Genomic DNA, 24,201 nt, shown 5'->3' with positions numbered 1-24,201 from the left:
ACTCATTACCATGACTGGATTCTATCATCTTGGAGCAGATGCAGGCATTTAAATATACATTGGAAAGGACTGGCCAGTCTGCTCCAATGGCTACTTTCCAAGCTAGGAAGGAAAAAAAAAATTGCCATCTCCTGAGATGCCTGCATACAAAAGTAATAAATAAATGAATAAAATAAATCTGTGTTTACTGCAGATATTACCTTTACTTTCCGTAGACGAAAGCAATCCCAGAGAGTTCAAATGATGAGCTGCTGGGAGTGACTCAAATGTACCCTATGGAATCCTGGGACTGCCACGGCTCCAGCTACATGGCATACAGCAACTTGAGACATAATTTAGCTGTTGAAAGCATGCTGAGAAATCAAATTTCCATTGCAGAGAGTCTGGGGGAAAGAAATCGGTGTGATGCTGTTTGTTCCCTAACTGCAGAGAATGATATTCACAGGGGATAACATCAATTGCCCAAGCAGTGATCTTGTAAGCTTTGGAAACAAGAACTCTCTCCCCATTCTGCTTACAGAAGAGGACAGAGCTCTCTGACAAAGAACCCCTTCAGATTAGGTCAAGCGTCTTCTATGTTCCTGACTCTCAGTCTTTTATTTCCTTCCTGCTAAACTCTTCTTCCAACCCAGCATGCGTCTCTCTTTTCTCCCCTCTCCTTTTCCCATGCCGGTTAGCATCTTCGGTGGCACCAATGGATACATAATGGAGAAAAACATTCACAGAATAATTCATTTGGAAAATGTCGTCACATTTCTCAGATAAATTATTTAGCAAATATTATCTAGTGCTCTAAATTGGTGCAACTTCACTGGAGCGACATCGATTTAGAGGAGCTGAAGGCTAACAGCTGGACTGCAATTTTAGGACTCAATCCTGCAAAGTACTAAACACTCTGGCCCTGATCTAGCAACATATTTAAGCACATGCTTAGCTTTAAGTACACGAGTATTCCCATTAAAGTCAATAGACTATGCACTTAAATGCTTCAGTGGATAGAACTGGTGGAGCCCCCTGCAAGTAGGAGCCCATAATGCTTTACAACGAACAACAGGCAGCCAGAATTATTTCAGCATTTTGGTTTTCTTTAATATGAATCTTATGTGCCACAAAAGGGATTGACTTGATATCCCTATGATCTCAGCTGGGTGCATACTCGGGACATTCTGCCACCCATTCTGCTGGGGCTACACTATTTTTAGCATGCTAGTTGGACCAGAGGGAGTGGGAGCATGTCTCCTCAAGCCGGGATGCAGTCTGGCAGTTGCTATGTTCTTATGCATCAGCAGTCTCTGCCACTAGGCAGCTTCCAGTACTCAGAATCACAAAAGATTCCCCGGGTTGGAATACCTTAGAAAAATCCACCATACTGTAGACGATGGTGCCGCCTCTTACACACTTCTACCAAAGGCGTGAAGGATAGTAATATCAAAGTCTAGCTCGTTACCACCCAGACACTTCCATGCAAGGACCAGGCCTCATTAAACATGCAAATGCTTGAACAAATTAATATTTGACAATCAAACTAAGGCACTTTAGTGTCAGTGATGGGTGGGCGTTCCCATGTTGGTTTGTACGCATTTGGCTGGGTGTCTAACTCACAAACCAATGGGGGTGAATAAATACAAGGCACTAGCACACACCAGGTCATGTTTTCTTTTGTTTTGCTTATTTCATGCCACTTACATGAGAGCTTTGGGGGCTGTTCCTGGTTGAATTCTTTAACTAAACAACACACAAGCCCCCCCCCATGTCCCCAAACACCCACCTCTTTGCAGTGATGAAATTTTCACCTGGCTCCTTATTTGTTTCCATGACATTTGCAATCACCTCCAAAAAACAAACCTACCGCTGTATTGTCACTTTACTTTTTTTCGTGCAAAAAAATGAGGTCGTGGCCTGTGCAAAATGGATGCCCACCATTTTTTTCCCAGGCACAGTTAAAGAAATCCATGGGGCAGTTGGCTCCTGGCAAGAGAATTCTGTGATTGGGCAGAGATACCATCCTTGGCTCTCCTTGTTGTGTTGTGCTGTTGCAAGACTCTAGAACAATAGATGACATTAGTTATACAGTACTATCTGAGCTGCAGTGCCTAGTCACAATGGAACAATTAAAACAATTACTGAACGTTTTATATAACAGGACAAATGGATCACAGTGTTAAAGTCTTTGAAATCTCCTATAAAAGCTGTACTAATGCATTAATGTATTAATCCCCCTAATCCTGTCAAACTTCCAAAGTATTTCGGTAAAAAGGCTGACAGGAGATCTCAATACTAACAGGAACAGCAGCAACCACTTTCAAGAGATGCTTTTTTTTTTAACCATTTGACAGTGTTAGATATTAAAATTCACTTCACTTTCAGTATCATAGGACTCTGAGCTCTGGTTTAGGAGATGGTGAGGGGCATTTTGCAAGACTGCTATTGTCTTCTGGAGACTCCTGCATATTTTCTGTCTTATGCCCCCTTAAAGTACCAGGAGTCACATCCCCGGCTGGTATGCATTGTCATAGCACCATAGAAGTCGCTGGAGCGGTGCTGATTCCCACCAGCTGATATTTGGCCCACACTTTGCAGAAGAGACACGGTAGACAATAGAGTGGTGTTGGATTTTGAGATGTGCCCAAACTATGGAGGTTGGATCAGCCATTGGATCCCCAAAGGACAGCAGGGTTCAGCATGGGGTATTCTGGTTCAAACACCTTCCTAATTTGGACTTCAATGGAGCTCTGCCAGTTCATGCTAGTTCAGGATCTGGCCATGTGTCTCTGAATCCCCTAGGGCTGGTCTACACTATAGGTTATGTCGGCATAATTTATGTCACTCCTGGGTGTCAATAAGCCACCCCGTGAGTGACGTAATTTAAACTGACCTAAGTGCCAATGTGGACAGTGCTATGTTGGGCTGGAGAGCTTCTCCCACCAACACAGCTACAGCCTCTCGCAGAGGTGGTTTTTAATATGCCTGTGGCGGGAGAGCTCTCTCTCATCAGCATAGACTAGATGCGTTGCAGCACTTGGAGTGTAGACTAGCCCTGAGAGAGCTTTATTATGCAGTCACCGCAACAAATGATACGAAAGAGAAGTTAAGAGGCACAGACAAGGTCTGAGTTGTGATTTGAAACGGGAGGGAGAGGCAAAGGGGTATGACAAAGCCCTTTCCTATAGGGTAGGAGTTGCAGACAGGAAGGTCTCCCAACACTACAGATAAGTTTATCGGAAGGGACAGAATGAGACCAGGGCTAGACAAATGGGAGGGAACTAGAGAGAATCAAGGTCTCTGAGATAGGCCAGAATGAATGCACAGAGGGCTTGAAAAATCAAGGAGGGCTAGTTTGATTTCGACCCTGAAATGATTCAGGAGCTAGCAGATTTGTCTGAGGTTGGGGCTATTGTGGTTTTCTTCCCGTTCATGCAAGGCGGTGGGGAGTGGCATTCTGAGAGTGCTGTAGTCTGGAGAGCTGAGAACTGGGCAGGCCAGAGGGAGGGGCATTGCCATAGTACACAATGAAGCCTGTGTGTCACTGAAGCTGGCACTGACAGCCGTGCGGCTTCAGCACAGTTGCCTTCTGAGGCCACATAATGGAAATGGCAGTATCCCAAGTATCGACAGCCACCCACAGCCACAAGAACATTTAATTAAGGTGGCAGTGCTGTCCTCTGACTGATGTCATCCAGCCATGCCCTTGTGGCTAGGGTCCCAGAATAGCGGGCGTGTTACAATACATGTGATGAGTCAGTCAGGGCACAATAGGGTTGAGGAGCAGAACTCGTGTTTCAACGTGAATGGATTTCTTTCCGGAATGCGTAGGCTGCAGCAACCAGACAGACTCTTGATATACAGGGAAAATATGTTTGTACAATTTAATTTTAGTTAGCACGCCGGGGGAGGGCTGGCAACCTTAGCAACTAGTTCTGATCACGGAATATGTTTACAGAAATTAAGGTTATTGATTGCACTGATTTTTCTCAATTGGCCTATTAATGCTCATTTTATGTAACAGGACAAATAGATCACAGTGTAAAGTCTTTGAAAATCCCCCGTGAAAGCTGTAATAATGCTTTAATGTATTAATCCCCTTAATCCGGTCAGGCTACCAAAGAATTTTCGTAAAGGCTGACAGGAAATCTCAGGACTAACAGCGGCACCGGCACGAGATGCTTTTCAGTCGGTGGTTTTTAACTGTTTGCCACTCCAGGATTTAGCACACTCCTCAGCTTGGCATGAGCTGGAGCTGTGGTTTGTGAGATGCTGGAGTGAGGGAGGAGGGCAGTTTTAGTAAACTGGTCAGAGTCTCCTCTCATTCATACCAGTGTAAACCAAGAAGTGCAGTGACTTCACTGGAGTTATAGTGGCACGAGAGAAGGGGGAATGAGCCCATTAGCTTTCATTTTCTCTACTGCCATGTTTTCTCTCCTCCTACCCTTCTTCCACTTTCCTCTTCCCTCCTTTGCCTCATTTATTCTCTCACCCTTTGTGGAGCATTTATAGTTCCTCTCCTGCAGGAAGTAGTGTGAGGGCGCACATGGATTGATTTCTGTGCTGGGATCCTAGACACCAATCCTATGAGTTGCTCTGCCTGGACAGATCCTGGTGCCTGCACAGAGCTCCATTGACTTCAGGGCAGGGACTTCAGTAGGACTCCATGTGAGTGCCAGGATATGCTCCCACAGAGCAGCTTGCAGGATCAGGGACTACACTATGGGGCTAAAGTCACGTCTTTCCCATCTCGAGTGCTCGCCTGTGCCGAAATGTAATATACAACATTATACATTGGTCTATAGACTCACTGCATGCTTCTGAGAATAGACTGGTGAGATGGGTACATTGGGTTATGGGACATAAAAGTGCTCCAGAATGCCAGTGTACCTCTTTGCTTAAGTGCTTGAAGGTCAAGAGTTTCTTTTTAAAAGTCATATAGCACCATGTTAGCAGCATCATGGCAGTGCTTCCTTGAATGGTGGCGTCTCAAAATTCAGACATATTCCTAGCGCTCTATAATTTAGACTGAGCTGAAGTATTCAGCCTGGAATTTTGTTTTTCTTCCTTAACCTTTTCTGTAACTGGCAAAGAAAATGACATTGTATGTGAAATGTAATAACCATTAATGGAGCCTTTATAGTGCATCATTAGCTTTTCAGCGCATGCTTCTCCCAGCACTTCCCCTCATTATCTGCTTCACAGTGTGCCTTCGTGGGTTGTGTGTTTGCTGAAGTGCACTTTGTTGATTGGGATGCATGCATTTTTTTCTCTGTAGTGAATGGGAAATGGTTTGAGTGGGATCCCTATGCAGTGAGTTACCTTTGTTATATGGGAGGAAAAACAAAACAATAACAGCTGTCTGTGATGTTGAAGAGCCCAACGTGAGGGTGGACTTTGTGCCTGGTTCAGATCTCATTTACATGGGTGTAGGAGAGAAGTAACTTCACTTAACAGGTGTGAAATCTGATAGCATATCCTGCTCCCCTTTGTCTGGTGTGGCCACTGATTCAGTTTACTCTCTCTCTCTGGGCAGTTAGTTGGGGAAAAAGGCCTTGCCTTCCAGGGTATGAAAGCCTCCAAATCAAAGCTTCTACAACAATCCTTCACCCTATGATCACTAAGTCTTTTCCTTTGGTTACAGGATGCATCCCTTTTAGATGGATTCAGACCTTCATTCTTTTCTATGGTTTGGGCTCCCCAGCTGGACCTGATCTCCCATGATGCACTACAGCCAATGACTCCCATGATATACCATGGCAGGTCACCAAGACAGGACACTGAGGTGCATCATGGGTAATGTAGTCCAGCCAGCGAGCCTGGCCTATGGAGAAGAATGGAGACACAATGCAGGAAAAATACAACTCCCATGAAGTACCGTGGCAGCATTTTTTAAGCTAAATTTTTGTTTTTTGTCTTAACAATTTTGGTTTTCAGTTTTTCATGGAGAAGTCAAAATTTTTCACAGGGGAAAAAATGTTCTGACCTGCTCTAGATGCAAGTCACTCCAAGATCACAAGGCCATGATCCTGGAAGGTAAGTTGCACAGCACACTTCTAAAGGGTAGTGGGCTCTCCCTCCTAGCACCCCAGACAGATTCAGGATGCATTGCGTGGGTCCACACTACCCCTCACAGGAACCTGTACCATAATGGCACAATCTGAATCATACATTTTATGCTTTAGTCTGTGCACAGATAGTTTTTTTAGAACTACTTTTACAAGAACAGAATTCCACGTTCCCCTGCTTAACTCCTTGGCAATGATGGGTTGTTTTTTTTTTACCGGCACAAGATGCTGTGCCAAGAAAAATCTAATGCTCATGAAAGGATTAACTAGATATTATAGCAATATCCTTCAATTTACTCACAGAAGAATGGAAATAGTTCCCTTTTGTGTAAAATAGTTTAGAGAGTGTTTCACCTTAACTTTTATGTTCTTGCTGTTTGTAGTCCAGAAATCAGTCTTTGTGGGAAAATCGATAATAATTCATGCATGCACAGCTCACATCAGCTTCCACAGGACATTAGGTTTTGTAATAACGTTACTGAAAATTGGAACGTTCCTTTTGTAATGGAGTAGAGATAACTACTGCAAATGTTCTTTCACACATGTTGTGTGAGTTCTATAAGGCCACGCAGTCTATAAAATACAGCTTTATAGGTGCATTGATTTCTACAAGCTTTGCCCTGAAAATTTTCCAACAGCCACTACCAGAAATTAATGAAACATTGGGCCAGCATCATCAAGGCGAGTGTGTGTGTGTATGTGTGTGTGCGCGCGCGTGTGTGGTACTTTTCATTTGAAGATGTGTAAATGGCTTATTTGTTATTTACCTACTGGTCAAATTATCATGGGACATCCAAGGGAGATGAATCTTCAGGGCTGGCACCACAAAGGATGGGAGTTGCACCACCAGGGCCTCATTAACCCAGGTGAGGAGCTCTGGCAGGACGTGGAACCCCAAGACTAAGATTCAAGGGATAAGACAATCTTGCTGATATTACTGCTAACACTCAGCGTTTACATGCGGAGTGCTTTCCATCTGAGGATCTCAGAGCAAAGCAGAGTAGTGTCATCACTCCTGTTTTACAGATAGAGACACCAATGCACAGAGAGGCAAAGTCACAGAGCAGGTCATTAGAAACGAGAAAGCACATCTGCTGATTCCTAGGTCAGTGTGCTATCTAGTAGTACATGGTGCCTACCTAACAAGAGGGGGCATTCTTCCTGGGATGCAGAGCGTATTTTTTTAAAATGCCCTTTAATGATCAGTCCTAGTGATTCACAATGACTCATTTTTCTGATGTTCATAAATGGTGAATTTTCAAAAAGATCCATCTCCCCTGAGCTACTTACTTGCTTCTCAGGTTTCATGCCATTACCAAAAATTACACTCTATTGTTTTTGTGGTTAAAGGGATTGAAGATAAAATACGGAGCCTTTCACCTGTTATATCACCAGTTCAGATCTGGGCCAGACTTGCAGTGACCTGTGACAGGCCTGTTCACTGGCTTAGCTTTATTGTGCTGGAAATCTGCACTGCAGGGCTTGTTCCAAAAGAATATAAGGATTGCCACAGCCAGCGCTCAAAGGAAAGAAAGATAAGGCTTCCATCAGTAAAGTGGTGCTTTTCTGCAGTCAGAAACCAAACATCCGAGGTTCCTTAAAGACAAAGAACTAAATTTAAGTAACTCTCGACTTTCCACTTTGTGCCTCCCCTAGTCAGCGTTTATATCACCCAACCACTGGGAAATGAGCTGAAGGCTTCTTTGTATTTCCCTCCAGGAATGCCTGTCACCCAGTTAGACTCGCTTGTGGACTGTGGGCTGGAGACTCCATTCACAGTAGTGAGAGTATGAGTATTTGGTTCAGAGGGTTTTAACCTAATGGCTGCTAGGTCTCATGCAGGGTTCATCCACTCCCTCACATAATGAAAGGTCAATACTATCTGGAGTCCGCTTGGAATGAGTCATTGCTCTCTGGTCTGTTCCTTATGGACAAGTATCAAAATCAGAAAAGTTGCCACCATGCTTGGCTGACTTCCTAGTTGGCCGTCTCACCAGAGAAGCAAAGAATAGCATGGGTCAGAGGGACTGAAATATCCTCTTGCCTAAATTGGCAGCCCCTTCATGTTAGGGTTGTTGAGGTTGTGTAGAGGAAAGCTTGCAGTGTCGTGGATTTACAGAAGACTTTGTCTCCAGGGCTAAGATTTTCCAAAAGTGGCTAGTGATTTTGGATACCTCTGTTTTTGGTGCCCAGCTGGAGACACCTGACAGAGGCTTGAGTTTAAGAAAGCCCTAACCACCCACCCCTCTGAAAATCAGGCTCTTTCAAGGTGTCTCAAGTTGGATCCCCCAACAATGGGACACCCCAAATCCCTAGCCCCTTTTGAAAATCTTGGCCCGAGACTGACAATCAGGCACAAGTTGACAGCATTAAATTCACTTATTTTTTTTTTAAACTATTCATGAAATCATTTGGCTTTTGATAGGAAATATTTATGTTGCAGAGATTATTAGTTCTGTGGTGTAATATTTACGCAGTTTTCATGGAAAAGTGAATGCAGAGAGGTATATTTACTTCAGTAATTATGAACTTTTGAAAAAAAAAAAGGCCAACAATTATTCAAATAATTATTAAGGCCTAGACATAACTAATGCTGTGTCAGTGCAGTTTTCTAAGTGCATTTTTTCCAGCTCTTTGGTGCATAATAGAGAAATAATGAATGCAAATGCTGTTGATATTCATTAACATTCTGCAAATGAAAAATGACTCACCCCCTTCAGTAATTCTAGCCCATTGCATAGAAAAGTTGAGAATGCCCTTGTCAGTAAAACTATTAGGTTTGGCAACTGAAGAGAAGGCTCCATCCACCATGTTCCCACTTCTAGGAAATGTCTTTGTATGGCAGCACATTTTCTGACTGCTAAGAAGAAAGCCACTTTGCTCATACTAGCTGGGCAAAATGGCTCCAGAAATAACATCTGCGTTTGACGGTTAGATGGAGACAAAGGGTCCGATGAGGATCAGAATAGAAGTTAAGTGCTCCATTGCAGTTGGGACTCCATTGTGCTGGTTGCTGCACGAACAAAAAGTAAGAGACAGTCCCTGCCCCACACAGCTCACAGGCTAAATAGTCAAGATAGATAAATCATGGGAAAAATTATCCCTACTTTAGAGACAGAAGAAGAATTCCCTTCGTCTTATCATGGTGCCTACGAGCTCCAGTCAAGGACCAAGAGCCTATTGTGCCAGGTGCTGTATAAACACAGAACAAAGACATGGTCCTTGCCCCAAGTAGCTTACAGACTAAGTATAAGACAAGAGGCAACAGCTGGAAACAGATCGATGGGGGAGTACAAGGAAACAAGGAGATCATGTTGGTAAGCACAATAGGCAGTGCTCTCAACATGACAGCAGCCTACCTGCTGTCAAATCTTTTGAGGGGCTCAAGGCAAAGGAGAATTTTGAGGACAATCTGAAGGAGGAACATGAGGTAGCTTTGCTGATTTTACAAGGAGCGGCTCCCAAGCGTAAGGGGCCACAGGGGAGAAATCAAGAAGGTGTTTGTTTGAAAACGTAACAAGTGGGCAATGGAGGCTGGCACCATGGACTGATTGGAGGCGGGAGTCGACATGTCAATCATGAATGAGAGATGGTAGGTTAGGGCTGGGATAGGCCTGGGAAGGGAAGACAAGCAGCTTAGGTTTGATGTGCTAGAGAAGGAGCCAGTGAAGGTGTGCAAAGAGAGGTCAAAGCGACAGGCTAAGGAAATGATCTTTACAGCAGCATTCTGAATGGATACTATGGGGCAAGATTGCATCTGTCAAAGCCCGAGCGAAGGATGTTGCAGTAATCGAGGCAGGAGATGTTAAGAGACTTAAGTGACTTGCCCCAGGTCACACTGGGAATTGGTGGTAGAGCTGCGAACAGCATCCAGTCCTTTGAAGTCCCAGGCCAGTTCCTTAACCACAAGACCATCTTTTCTTGAAGGGCTACTGCCCTACTGTTTACTCTTCCCAGACTAGGGACAGAGTTCGGACTGAGCGAAAGGTAAGGGAGTCTCCCAAATGCGTTTCAGACACATCTGTTGATAAAGTCTGCCTGGGGTTCGTTTGTGTGTTGTTGTCTGCATGAGAGATACAGTATGAGATGCTCTTATGGCACCAGTAGTGCAGGGAATAGCTAACATCTGTGTCTGTATCTTGTCAGATGTGACATTACCCATCATTTTGAGAATGAATAGAGAGAAAACAATATCGATCTCGGTGCTGGGCCTAATGTCTATTGCCCTACGGAAAGTAAGATATAGCGGTGGGTGAAACTGACATAATGTTGAAATTTTGCCTGGGTTGGGGTTTCATTATGGAAATTGGATGCTTCTCTGAACTATTCAAACCCCACGAATCTGCATAATTGGGCAGGAAATCCATAAAGAACAGACTTCCCCATGAGCTTTCCAGAGCTTTCTCAATCTGGAGATACCGCAAGAATATCCTTATCAGGCTAGTTTGGCTCATTCCAATAAACTTATAGATGGAAAATGGTGCATGGGGGTGTGAAATAGATTTCTACACATCCATGAACATTTACAAAAACCTAGGTTCACATCTGGGTCTAGAAACGAGAGATGAGACCAATCTGCGCCATTCAGACCCACGGCCAGCCTCCCCGCAAGTCTCAAGTGGTTTTACAGCTGATGTGACAGCTCTCTCCTATAGAGATGATTCAGAGTCATGAAGTTTGGATCCAAATTGGATCCCTTCAGTTCAAGGTGGTTTACAAGGACTATAACAGTGTTTAAAAGAGAACTGGATAAATTCATGGTGGTTAAGTCCATTAATGGCTATTAGCCAGGATGGATAAGGAATGGTGTCCCTAGCCTCTGTCTGTCGGAGGGTGGAGATGGATGGCAGGAGAGAGATCACTTGATCATTGCCTGTTAGGTTCACTCCCTTGGGGCACCTGGCATTGGCTACTGTCGGTAGACAGGATACTGGGCTAGATGGACCTTTGGTCTGACCCGGTATGGCCGTTCTTATGTTCTTATGTTTGGGTCCAATATTCTGGTTCAGACTCATCCTCTAGAGAGGTGACTGGAACCCGATCCAAACCAGTTTTCAAGGGGAGTCTATATCCAGTTATCCTGTGCTGGCCTGTCTCTACTAGAGAAGTGTGAAGCTCAATTATGTGTCTGGGGGGTGGGAGCTGGGGGAGGAATCAGGGTAGGGGATGATCTATGTAAACTTAAACAGGGGCCCTGTTCTCTGTTTCCTCAAGATAGGTCTAATGTACCCTGGTGGTTGCAATGGTCCACTTTGGGGATGACTTGCCCCAGGTTACACATGGAATCTGTGGTGGATCTGGGAAGAGCATCCAGCTCTTTGAAGTCCCAGGCCAGTACTTGAAACACCAGCTGGTCTTTCCCCTCAGAGTTCTGCCCCCTTGCCAGGTCAGAAAACCCGTGTGTCTGGCCACATCCTCTCACTCATCCATCTTACCCTCACTGTGCCTTCCATGGTGTGGGCCAGCCACCAGGTGGACCACACTGGCAGCATCGTAAGCATGGAGCTGCTTTACACAGGGGGCATATTTCTTGGAGTGGTGGAGAGGGACTGCAGTGCAGGAGAGAACTGGGCTCAAGGTTGGTCAACCAGCAGGCAGGTGCATCCCTCGCTCTCCCAGCTTGGAAAGGATTGAAGGAGTGAGCAGGGAGGATGATATTTCCATTCTGAAGCTATTTTTGAGGTGCGCTGCTCCCCCGAGCCTCGGTTTTTGCAGTTATAAAATCTAATCTAATTTCTGATGTATTTAACTGAAATCTCATTTCCAGTTTTGTGTCCTGTAAAGAACAACGGGCTCTGGGGATCCCTGATAAAGCTTCGGAAGTGGCCCCCGGCTTCCATGTGCAGGGAACTAATCAATCCTCTGCCAGGAATTTTCAGTAATATCTGTTGATTGCAGCTCACGTATAATGAAGACAAATCCTGTGCTGGCTAAAGATCAATAATTCAAGGAGGGAAAGAGGTAGAGGGGAGTATAGGACAGAGACAGCAGGAGCATCTGCCAATGAAATCCATTCCGAAAACAATGAGCTTTCAAACAGAGCCTGGGACAATTAATGAGAATTACAGAAAATCCTATGGGTACGAGGAAGACCCTGTGAATACAAAATATCCCCCCCCCTCCCATCCCTACAAAATCCAGTTCTTCTTAGGAACTCCTTGGAGAGGTATTTAAAGCCTATTAGAATGGCAGGAAGCCAACATTTAATCAGCAGGCTAATTCTAGGATGACATCATATGGACTGGTAGCTGGAGCTCTACCTGCATCTGCTTAAGGCTGAGTTAGCAGAGAGGTGTGATAACTCGTGCTTCTGCTATACAGCAGCGCCAGAGGGTTCAGAGAGCTGCCACAGCGGGACTAAGGTGCTCTGGAGTTGCTATGAAGGGCTGACGCAGCGGGCCCAAGAGCTGGAAGACTAGATTTAGTAGGCCATTTGATGGGTTTGACCTGTCCTTTTGACAAGACGGGCAAGTCCAATGATTCGGTGCACAGACAATACGGGCAATAAGATGGCTTGTATGAGCAGATAAGTAGGTCCAAGGGGCGGAATGACTGTTGTTTTGGGCACGCTGGCAGGCCCAACAGGCACCCAATGTGAGATACAGACACCTAGCGGGGCATTGTCACCTTTCCTGCCTACTCCAATGAATGTAAATTAACTCCTGAGCCGTCATTTCTACCCAGGCTCACCACCACAATCGTTACATTCGCTGTGGGCTTTAATTTTTAACCGGACCTGTCTGATTTTTTAAAAATATTAACTGGACATTCTCTTAGATTCTTGTCATAGCATCTTGAATCAGATCAGAGAGTAAATGTTAACAAGTGTGATAAGGGGGATGCTGACCTGCTTGGGCCTCTCCTTCTCTCCCTCCCCCCACTTGTCTCTCTTCGATAGCAAGCCCTGAAAGGGTTAAAGTACTGCCTGTGACTCTCCTTTTGCTGAGATGTGAGAAATAAGGGTGTATTGATTTCGGTGCGACGTGCTCTGTATTTTGCCTGCGCTGCAAAAGTGATTATTCAACAGAAATACAGTTGCTTTATTTCGTTTCCAATTTAGCTGGTCAAGCAAATTCCAGCATCACCTGCTCCTGGGATAGGGAGCAGTCACAGGATTGCCAAACCCCAGCATTCAAAAATCTCAAGTCAGGCATTTAAAAATCATGAGATTGGCTTAGAAATCACAAGATCTTTTAAAAAAGTGATACATTTTTGAGTCATGTCATTTGACTTCTGGTTTCTGAGCATTGGGGGCACTTGGGTCATGTTTTCAAGCTTTTTGCCACAAGCATAAAGGCAAGAAACTGACTTAAAAAAAAAAAAGAAAGCTGAGATTCCACCAAATCACATGCATCCGGGAGCTGGGGGTTTAAGAAAAACATCAAATATTATGAGACTTGCAATATTTGACATGAGAATGGGCAACACTGCAGTTAACTCAGCTGCACAGTCCCCAGGTGCAAAACAGCCTTTGTATATTTATTCCCTTGGGTGAATGGCGCTTCCTTCTGATTATGACCCATGCACGTGGGATGGGGGAGTCTTGCTCCCCCTGAAAAGAATTATACATGGCCTGGCCACCTCCCAACTGCCCCCTTCTGGCCTCAGGTCACTCTGCAGCCATGCTCCCTCAGTTTCCCTCTTCTTCTACTCAAGGTCTCTTAAATCAAACTATCAAAACAACTCTTCTCTGGTTCAGCCAGACTCCTCTTTGAGGCTGGATTTATTAAAATAACAAAGTCAGTCTCAAAGTCCATACTCAGTCTCAAGACCATACTCCCAGGCCTTCTTGCTGTGGTCACCCACGCCTTCCCTGCCTGTAGCCTTTCCTCTGAAGACTCAGGGTGTCCTGCTGGTGTCTACACGCTCCCAGCAGTCTTTGTGGTCTCGTCACTCTGAGCATCTCATCACAGCTCATTGCATCCATCCATTCCCTTCTCTGCACCTTCCTGCTGCTCTTTATAGGAGAAACAGCTCCTCCATCTCTAGTTGATTCAACTAATTCAGTGGTTCTCAAACTGGGGCCGCCGCTTGTGTAGGGAAAGCCCCTGGAGGGCCGGGCCGGTTTGTTTACCTGCCGGATCCGCAGGTCCGGCCGATCGCGGCTCCCACTGGCTGTGGTTCGCCGCTCCAGGCCAATGGGGGCTGCTGGAAGCGGTGGCCAGCAAATCCCTTGTCGTGCGCCACTTCCTGAAGCCCCCATTGGCATGGAGTGGTGAACCGCAGCCAGTGGGAGCCGTGATTCCGAACCTGCGGACATGGCAGGTAAACAAACTGGCCCGGCCTGCGAGGGGCTTTCCCTACACAAGCAGCGGCCCCAGTTTGAGAACCACTGAACTAATTAAACCCTGCACCTCCTCCCAGGTGTGGCAGGCAGGGCTTATGGTACAGAGCTGGCCAGCTCCAGGCCTCCAGCCATTAAAAGGGCAAGACACCCTGTTACAAGTAGTTTAGTCTGAACTACAATTTTCTATGTGCTTCAATTAAAGATGGGCCCAACCCAGGACCATTTATTTCCCTCCCTCACCTCACCCCTCAAGCTCTGCAGGTAGGGGATAATATAGTGACCAAGTCCACGTAACAGAGAGCAGATACGTGGGGGACTCTGCAAGAAAGACTGTTCCACACACACAATCCTCACCCTTGGCACAGCCTTGCTGCAGGGGAGAGACATGAGAGAAGCCTGGAAGCTAGGCCCATCAATAAACACGTCCCTTCCCCTCTAACTGTCTGTTTGAGGGAGGAATTTGGCAGCACTGCATCTCTGGGGCATTTAGTAGAAACAAAGGCTTGTCAAACCCAGGCACGATATGATTATGTTGGATGTTTTCTCAGCTACAGCTTCACAAACGCATTGTCAGAAGCAGCCAGCGGTCTGGTCCGTGGGCCTTTCAGGCAAATCGATCCCTGAGCAGCTGAGTGCTACAAGAAGTATTTCACTCCTCGTTCATTACAAGGGAGCAAACTAGAGATTATTTCTGCTGGATGTCAGATTTGCATAAACCCCGTAGTTTAGGGGCGTCTGGAGGCTTCAGGGAACTGGCAATGGGATACGTGACTATCAACTCTAGGTCACCTGATGAAACCTAGCTTGTGATTTTATAGTGATTCAAATGGCTGCCATCCGGTGTTTGATTGACTTGCCTATGAGAAGGTGAGCTCTATCCATGAGAAGGTGAGCTCTGTCCAATTCCTAAGGTAAAAATACCCATATCACAAAAATCACCACCTCTGGTATGTTTTCCATAAACACGTGTGGCAAGTGCATTTTTATGGGACATTGAGGAAAACAACCATCAAAGAACAAATGTAATATCTCCAGGAGAGAGAGAGAGAGAGAGTGGAGCTTCCCTCTAAATCTATCTGATCCTTCAACTGTCTCCTGATAGCTGACTCTCCTCACTTTCAGAGCATCCTGCAAGACACAAGATTCTGTCATATCCGCCATCTTGGACCTCCGCACAGCCCTGCCCCTCTCAGTGTCAGGCAAGGATGCTTCTTACATTGAAAGGTGAAGTGTAAAGAAAACAGAATTTTTGCCTCATACACCACAATTTGGTGCCATTGTTGGCAGCCTCAGCAGAGGGGCCAGCAATTGTCTAGACATGGAGAACAGATCTCCGCTCTCCCTTCTAGTGAAGGTCAGAGTTGATGCATGTTGGCAGAGAGCAGTCTGAGGGAAACTCACCTTCCCACTACTGCAGCTGTTCTGTGGCTAGAAAGAACTTTAGTCCCCAGGACTGACATTCTAACACCTTTAATCAGTGCTAGAGATAGTTAAATAATAATTCTAAATGAATCAGATGGGAAACATTTCCCAAGCCTAAAGCACCAAAGAACCTGCAGGATTCTCTGAAATGCAAACCCGGGAAGGTGAGTGCTGCCAATTCATTCAGAGAGCAGGCTGGGGAAAGAGGCAGCATTAATTCTGTAATGCTGCAAAGCGGAGGAGGGAGGCATATAACATTTATGAACAAGGTCCTGTTCCTTTTCTCTTTCTCCTCTTTAATATTGCAGTCTTTTTACCAATTGAAGCAAGAGCTAGGGGCCAGCATCCCATCTGCCTCTGCTGAATGTTAAGCTGAGGTATGCAAAATGGGAGCTAACTGGAAGCCCAGTGGACTTGCATGGGATACAGAGACACAGCAAAGGTACATATGCTGCAGTTCTGACTATGTCATTTTACTGCTATATGTAAAACACCATCTGTGGTGCAAAGACCTCTTCTATGAGGGAGATGCACATTTAACCCAGAAAACGGTCAACTAAAGTGCTATAAAGTTCCCCGTAAGTATCTTCATCACTCTTTGCTTGAGAAAAGCTCCGAACAGGCAGGAATGTTAGTATCTAAAGTGAATTGCAGATGCAGTGGGCCAAATTCAAGCCTGATGTATGTGGATGGAAAGCCACTGACTTCATCTGTTAACTCGGTTAACATCAAGTGCGCTATTGGCCGTAACTCCACTGACTTTCATGTTGTAAATGGGTATGCCACTGACTTTACTGGAGTGGCACCTGTTTACACCGTGGGTGATTTTGGCTCATTGTCTCTTGTTTAAATATATATTTTCATGTAAAACAAACATTCAGGGCTATCAGATTCTAAAGACACCCCCTCTCCTACCCAGGGTGCTTGGGAGTTAGTCCCTTGAACCTCCTGATAGCTGACTCACTTCACTTCCAGAGCATGCTGCAAGACACACCTGTCTGAACTAGCATCCCCCACATGTCGTAATGACAACCCACTCAGAAGGCATCACCTGCCTATTATCATAAGAGAGGACTGAAAGGAGAGAGACAGACAGCTCTGCTTTCTTGAGGCGTGTGATGTGACTGTTGCAGAGAAGCTCTGAGATCCCATGGCAATGAGCACCATGGAAATGCCTATAAACAAAACGAATGCCATACATTCTGCGGCAACTCCACGTGCAGACTCACTATACAAAAAGAAATCACTGCTTCTTTCAGCGCTGCTTGTTTCCTGCTCCACTGTAAACTTGAGCGCCTCTAAGAATGATCTCCCGAAGGAGAAAATCCAGGTTCTTTAAGATCTCTGAAGCAGTGACTGTAAAATATCTGCTGGACTCAGTGGTGCTGGAACAATTTTTGTAGTGGGGATGCTGCATGCAGAAACCATGTCGTTATTACTACTCCAAGTAGCACCCCTTGTTCCGGCACCTATGGCTGAGCTTGTATCAGCTGAAGAGGCTGAATTCAGTAACGAGCATCTGGTGATTGCAATGCTTTTCCTCACCACTGGGGGGACTTCCAGCTATTGGTGGGCTCAACAGCTGAGAGACGGCAGCTTAGGTGCTCTGCAGTCACCAGCAGGTGGGCTCATGCCAAGTGAGTGGCTGATTAGCGATTTCAGCAGTAGGGAACTTGCTGTTTAGTTGCTTTGCACTTGCCTGCGGATTGGGCGTGTTGTTGAATTGAGCACTAATAAAAACAGTGGGAAGGTTAGAGACATTTGCCTCTCACCAGCCGGTGGGGTTCGCTCTTCACAGCAGTGGGGACGTCTTGGGCACTGGGGCAACCACATGAAAAAAGTTGGGAAGAGGAAGGAACAAGAGTGAAAATGCATGAGACCTGCAACCGCACCGGGGGCTAGATCAACAGGAGAGTAAACAGTTGTGGGGACTAAGGCAGGACTAAATATTATCTAGACCATCCCTGACAGGTGTTTGTCTAACCTGCTCTTAAAAATCTCCAATGATGGAGATTCCACAACCTCCCTAGGCAATTTATTCCACTGCTTAACCACCCTGACAGTTAGGAATTTTTTCCTAATGTCCAACCTAAACTGCCCTTGCTGCATTTTAAGCCCATTGGTTCTTGTCCTATCCTCAGAGGTTAAGAAGAACAATTTTTCTCCCTCCTCCTTGTAACAACCTTTTCATGTACTTGAAAACTGTCATCATGTCTCCTCTCCGTCTTCTCTTCTCCAGAGTAAACAAATCCATTTTTTTTCCATCTTCCCTCATTGGTCATGTTTTCTAGACCTTTAATCATGTTTGTTGCTCTTCTCTGGACTTTCTCCACATCTTTTCTGAAATGTGGCGCCCAGAACTGGACACAATACTCCAGTCATCCAACATTAGAGGTTACTGTGTTAGCCAGAGTGAGCTGGAAACGAAATTAACATCTGGGGAGCAGGGGGGCGGGGCGGAATGAGTGAAAGAGGGATCTGGCATGGATATGAGGAGCAGGCTGGAGACAGTAGCCTGGGAGCTGTCTGTAAAGGGATGGCTAGGTAGTAGCAGGGACAGTTGGCTGGCCACACATAGAGCAGAGGCTGTAGAAGTGGGGGAAGAGGCTTGCTTGCATGGAGCATGGAGGCAGCTTGGGGCTGGAAGAGGCTCAGGGTAGATAACCAGCAGAGCTACTGCTGGAAGAAAGAACAGCATGAGCAGTGGGTTGGGGAGCTGGGACAATGGCAGCTGAGGGAGAACAGGGGAAGAGCTGTGTGACGACTCGTGCATAGAGAAGCTCTCCTCATTGCTCACTTACCATGAGTTTCCTTCTGCTCTGGCCCTCACAGCTTCTTCCATGCTGCCCCCTATGTCTGGAACTCCTTCCCTGTCAGGGGGGATTGATGCCCTCTGCTAGCAAAACCCTTAAGCACATGCTCAGTGAAGCCAATGGGACTGCACTCAGCCTTAAAGTTGAGCCTGTTTAAGTGCTTTGGTGGATTAGGGCACAGGCACCTACCATTTCTACCCTCACCCCCTCCATTAACCTCACTTCACTTGTGGGACCCACAAACGTTAACCCTTGCCAGTACAAATGCTCTCATCGCTTGTTATGAAAACATATATAAATGGACACCGAGTATGCACCATCCCGTGTGTCTCCCAGGTTGGGTTTTTCTGGGTCTGATCTTTGACTCTCCATTTATACGGCAGTCTCCACAGGGCAAGGACGTTATTTCTTCTTATTTCTTCTGTGCAGTACAAAGCAAACCAGCAGCGCTTAACCAAGACTAACAAATTGCAATAATTATCACTAGCTGTAAATAGACTCCATTTGCGCCTTTGGAAGCCACAGTTCTATAAGGCCTGGAGGCTAAGAAGGTGAAAAATACTCCACAAAGCTGACTTGCAAAGCATGGCGAAAGAAACCCAGTACACACAAACACCCATTGTTATTTATCGTTCTGTATTAAGCTAGCAGCTAAAAACCCCTGTTTAGATCAGGGTCTCTGTACATAGTCTTTGACCTAAAGATCTTACAGCTTTAATAGACTAGACAGAAAAAGAGTGGGAGAAAGGATGGATTGGTATCCCCCTTTTCCACGTGGGGAGCTGAGACCCAGAGAGATTAAGACCTTGCTCAAGGTTATAAAAGAAATGTGTGTCAGAACCAGGGATTAAACCGATATCTCCTGAATCCCAGTCCAGTATCTTAAATAAAAGACCATCCTCCTTCTGAAGCATATGGTGAAAGAACAGTAATTGTCTAAACAAAAGATGTCATTTGCTTTTCTGTGTTCTGCACCTTTCCATACAGAGAAGTCTCCTCGCCTGCTACGGGGGCCATCTGGGAAGCAGCTGCTATTTTGGGCATTGGGTCAGCTCCAGAATGTTGCAGAGTGAGCCACACACTGTGCTCTCTCTGTTGTGCCGACTTTAGAATAGATCTTTCTTTTTTTAAAAAAATCCAAAACAAAAGTCACCAGGCCTGAAAATGAAAACTTTCCCTTTTTGTATACTGAAAAACATAGCAATGCCAGCCTCCTTGTTTGATTCTTAACGTCAGACCTAGGGACTGCCATTTGAACTGGAAGTGCATTCTGGGTACTTACATGTAAATGAGCATATCATGAAATATTACAGACTGCAGCAGGGTTAATCCAGGCCAGAAAAATTGCAACCTTTGGCACATTTATGCCCTGATAACCAATTTGGCATACACCCTGGACCTAATCCTTGATCAGAAGCTGACTATATGTAATCAGGTGATAGTGGTGCTCAGGGAAGGATAATTTCTAACATCTTAAAAACTATTTCCAGACCACTGCCTCTTTCTTGCATACTTTAACTCAGACTGTGGACGAATGGATTACTACAATACACTCCATAGTGTGCTGCCTAGGATGGAGCTCCTTCACCCCAAACTAGCCCAGAATGCAGCAGTGTGATTGTTTCTGGAGGTGGGCAAAGGGGGTTGGCACACACACTCCTTTGTTCCCTGCATTGCCTTGTGGCACTGAGTGTTAGGGCAAACTTTCATCAGCTCCCGAGGGGGCACCCATCAGTTTGCGAGTGACTCAGTTTGCATGAGCAGAACACACAAGTTGTGCCTGTGGTCTGGTAGAGTGCACACGCAAATCCCATTTTGTGCATGCACGTTGGTATTCAGTCACCAGTGCTGCAGGGTGAATGTCACAAAATGGCAATATAGATGTTTAAAGGGGTATTCTGTGGTGTGCTGCTATGTACAAATGCTCTGAAAGATAGATAGAGTCCTTTGGCACAGTCATGGATTTGAGTCCATGTGACTTTAATCCTTAGCTTGACAAGTGTTTTAATCCACAGAATGTAAATGCCTTTTTGTGATAATCTGTTGCATGCATGGAGATGTGGACAGATGCTCTCAGCTCTCAGAGATCGAATGGGAATACGCAGGAGGTGCTGGCAGCGCAATGGTATTTACACAAATGTTTCCTGTTCTCTTTGGTTTGCTTCGCCTCCTGACATTCCGTTCAGGTTCTCTGAGGTTGTTCCTCTACCTGCTGGGTCTCCTCTTAAAATGTTTGAATTGCTGCAGAAAGTCTGCTCCAAACTTTTCCTCGGTCTGCCAAGCTGCTCCCAGGGAGACCCTGGACTCCTGTAATAGAAGTCAAAAGAGATCATTGGCAAAAGCAAGGAATCTACATCTTAGTTTCCGCTGGACAATGAAGCCTCTTTTCCAGCAGTTCTTAGACCTTCATCTTATGAAACAATGGAGAGTATTTTTTCCTCATTTGGATAAGAATACTTGCCCATGCATTGTCTTTCTTCAGAGGTGCAGTCATTCAAGAATGGTTGGGGTAATCTGGAGTCCCTTAGCCAAAATGAGGAGGGCATCAACAGAAAGTCTCCCTCAACTTCCTTCTCCAACAATGTTGCACCTATGGCTTTCTGTAATTCAGATTTGTATTAACATTACGACCATTGATGCTACTGATCAGGGTAGAAATCTCCTTCTGAGATTTATGGGGCCAGACTGGGGATATTCTAAAACAACTCTTTTCACTGTATTCACTGCACTTCTGGTCCCAGCTGGAATCAGAATGTATAGAAGCGTCTGAAACCGAAAGACACGTTTTTAAACCACAAAACTAACTCAGCTTTTTTCAAGGCTGCCAAAGGGTTGGAGCTCATATTCAATTAAATTCTTATTCCATTCAGACCTGGTGTGCTCTGAAACTAGCAAACTTGTGGAGAACATTCACTGTTTAACCCACTCTGTTCTGTTGGGCCTTTCTTATTCAGAATGGCCCAAATCCTGAAGGCCTTAGCCACTTTTGACATCAGCAGACCTCCCATGGATTGCAATCAGAGTTTTTCTCAAGTAAGGACTGAATAACAGCTAAGAAAGGACCCCAGGATTTGACCCAGTGATGCAGGAGTTAATGGCTTTATATTTCATTATCTTGGTATTTGCCAGTTCTCTGCCCTGGCTTTGACATGGCTAATGTTTCTGGGGCCTCACCAAATGTTGAGCTGTGATGATTCTGCTCTGCTTTCTCTCCTGCCAGGGTCTCCTGTTCTCTCGAAGCCAGATTCTGTCAAATTTCATCTGACCTTCCCATGCTGTGGAAGCCAGAGCAAAGCCATGCAAGCTCAAAAACAACTGGTTTCTTTTAAAGGTTGCTGCTCCTCCCACACGAGTAGAGTTCTCTTTTCTCTTTAACTTTCCTTGCAATGAATTTTGGAACAGCTGCAGTCTCTATGGCACTGCACCAGAATGCAGATGTTCACTGAACGGCCCACAGCCAGGAAAAAAAAGGAGCTAACTGTAGAGAACAGCACTGAAATGCGCTGTGTTTGCTTCGGCCTAAGCACTGACCTCCCAGGGCTCTGCTGTTCCGTGATATAAAAGGACAACTACAACCCATATGTCCTTCCTCTTTATTTCTGCTTGACTTACTCGCCCTAGATTTAAAACTTCAGATACTTCTGGAATTACTGCTGTAAGACCTGTTCCTTATGTATCATACCCTTCACCGGCATGGAACAGGTGACTAACAACTTTCCAGTCAAATCTTTATCTCAGAATTAACTAGCAGTGCTCCAGAATAGAATGATTGGGTTTGTGCAGTTGCCTGTGCACTCCTCCACCTCTCAAATATCTACTTAGCCCTGTGGGGTGCTGTGAGGCACCAGCAGATACATCACAACCATGCCAATCAAAGTTCTTTTCCGGGATCTAAGTGAGCCAATCAATCTAAAATCCTCTTTCTCAGTGTCTTGTGGAATAAAAACCTGAACTTTCAAGCATGAAGCTGAAGAATGAAAGTCAAACAGGCTCAATATGGATTTATTTCCTCTAATACAATCAATCAGGGATTAGAGCTTTGTCCTTTTTTTTTTTTTTTAAGATGCCTTCAGCCAAGTTTGGCGGCGAAGAGATTCTTCATTTTTATATATTTTACTGGCTTCACGTGTCTCAGCAACCCGTTTGCAGATGGTTTGAAGGACCCGACAGGCATATTCTGCGTATGCCTCCATGCACCATTCCTACAGGTAACATTTTCTTGTAGCAACTGGCAGATGTGGTTTGTTCTTCATCAGACCGTTCAGTCTGGCACTGTTAGATCTTTGCTGTGTTAGTGATTGTAGGGTGCGTAATGGCATATCTGCCCCAGGGGGTTATGGGTGCACTGTGGGCAGGGGGCAGTGGAACAATCAGTACATGCAGTATGGAGGCATTTCAAAGTTGGCAGGATGGACACACCTATCTCCCCCATTGCTCCTATCTGCTAATCTGGTATAGTTACAACACCAGGGTTACCGATATGGAGCTCTGAGCAAGGGCATCCTCTGCTGCCAGTGAAAAAAGCATGGAAACCTTTAAGCAGTTTATTTCTCCATCTGCCTTATTCATGCATTATGCTGGCCCCTAAAAATAAACACAGTAAATACCTGGACATGCTAACCTCTCTGTAATCAGACTGATAGCAGGTAAAATCAGCTGTAGGTCTCATGATAGAGGTAGCCTACTTATATATAATTCAATTACCAGCTACTCCTAGGATTTGGGAAATGTTACTAAAGCCCCGTTTGGATGACCCTGCCTTTTTTAGTCATCAAATGGTATGAATTTAAGTCCACAAAAGTGACATTTCTAGCACTAGCTAAAGGCAGGCCAGGTGCAATACAGGCTGGAGGTGTGGAAGTTTCCCACACATGCAACTCAACCCGGACTCGCATTTTGAGTCCTGCAACGCCAGCCCTGGTGCTCTAGGCAGCTCTCCAAAGGCACATCAGTTTTGACCTGCAACAACTCCTGTTATTCTAGTTCTGAGCTATCACACAGTTGTACCAAAGCAGCTTAATCTCCCCACCTGCAAATCACCTGCAACACCAGGCCTGACCCTCTCCTGATCAGAGATTGGCAGTGGAATCAAACTGTTTTATTGTTTCTATCAACACTGGGCAGTTTGAGATGAGCAGTATGGAAAATAATCTGATCTTGCTTGCTCTGGACCGTCTTTGAAACAAGCACTTCTTTCCTGCATAGGGAAACTCTAAGGGCTTGTCTATACTTACGCACTGGTTCGGCGGCAGGCAATCGAACTTCTGGGTTCGATTTATCGCGTCTTGTCTGGACGCGATAAATCGAACCCAGAAGTGTTCCCCGTCGACTCCGGTAATCCTGCTCGGTGCGAGGAGTACGCGGAGTCGACGGGGGAAGCCTGCCTGCCGCGTCTGGACCGCGGTAAGTTCGAACTAAGGTACGTCGACTTCAGTTACGTTATTCCCGTACTGAAGTTGCGTACCTTAGTTCGAATTGGGGGGGTTAGTGTAGACCAGGCCTAAGACTAGCCTCATGAAAGCTGGTGCAGCTCTCTTTGCACGGAGCATCCCTTGAGCTTGGTAGCACATAGTGCAGAGGTGGGATCTAGACCTAGTTCTATTGCCAGCCCATCAGCTCAGCAGCAGAG

Source organism: Trachemys scripta, chromosome 17 (assembly GCF_013100865.1).
Source record: "Trachemys scripta elegans isolate TJP31775 chromosome 17, CAS_Tse_1.0, whole genome shotgun sequence".
NCBI classification, from domain to species: domain Eukaryota; kingdom Metazoa; phylum Chordata; order Testudines; family Emydidae; genus Trachemys; species Trachemys scripta.
This window is presented reverse-complemented; position numbering follows the sequence as displayed.